The 759-nt window shown below is 34.3% G+C and overlaps 1 protein-coding gene across 1 annotated transcript in view; it reads left to right on the top strand.

The window, feature by feature from the left end:
• Positions 1-759, top strand: part of LOC119594084 (GTP-binding nuclear protein Ran) — a gene marked incomplete in the record, with an annotated part of 3,753 nt that overhangs the window by 933 nt on the left and 2,061 nt on the right.

The following is a 759-nucleotide window of genomic DNA, read 5'->3' as shown; positions in this document are numbered from 1 at the left end:
CGAGTTTCATTTATACATGTCTCCTATATTCATGAGTTATATAATGCAGTAGTTATAAAGCTCAAAGTCCATGAGCCTGTCTGGTAACCAACCCAAGCTCTATCTTGCCAGAATATGCATAAGGAGTTTTGCATAGGCATAGCAGAACACCATGCTTTGAGACCATTACAGTCCCATATCATTGGCAGTCTTGTTGGACTTGTGATCATGGGTCATTTCACATAATACAATAGAATTTCAAAGAAAATGGTTAAAATTAATATGAATACTTCTTTTTAAACCCATGAATCTTTCAAAATCTTTACTATCTATATAATTTTGAAAGGTTATGTAGTTTTGATGTTATTTACTTTGTATTTTGTAGTACGTTTTCCCCTTATGGTTAATTATGCAGAATAAATCGGTATTGATCATTACTGATCTCTGCATTGTGCTCTGACAAAGGCTGACAAACCTGCAATGTGTATATATGACAAGAAGAGCCTGAAGTGGTTCCTTTATATAAGAGTGAAATGTATGTGAAATACATGTGAAGTTTCAGAAATGGGTCAGTTTGTAGGGGAGTTTAGAACATTGGTAAAAAAAAAAACAGACAAAAAATTAGAGATGTGGATCTTTCAGCTTTGTCTTTATTGAAAATGCTCTTTTGATTTGTGTGGTGTTGAGAGGTAGCCAAAACTTTGGCAATTTTGTGTAAGTGCACTCAGAATTGTGCTGCAGTTTACAGAGGTTGATCTGCATGTGTTAGTTTTTGTTTGC

Source organism: Penaeus monodon, chromosome 33, assembly GCF_015228065.2.
Source record: "Penaeus monodon isolate SGIC_2016 chromosome 33, NSTDA_Pmon_1, whole genome shotgun sequence".
Lineage (NCBI taxonomy): Eukaryota > Metazoa > Arthropoda > Malacostraca > Decapoda > Penaeidae > Penaeus > Penaeus monodon.
Note: the sequence above shows the minus strand (reverse complement) of the source record. Positions and strands in the feature narration are given on the sequence as shown.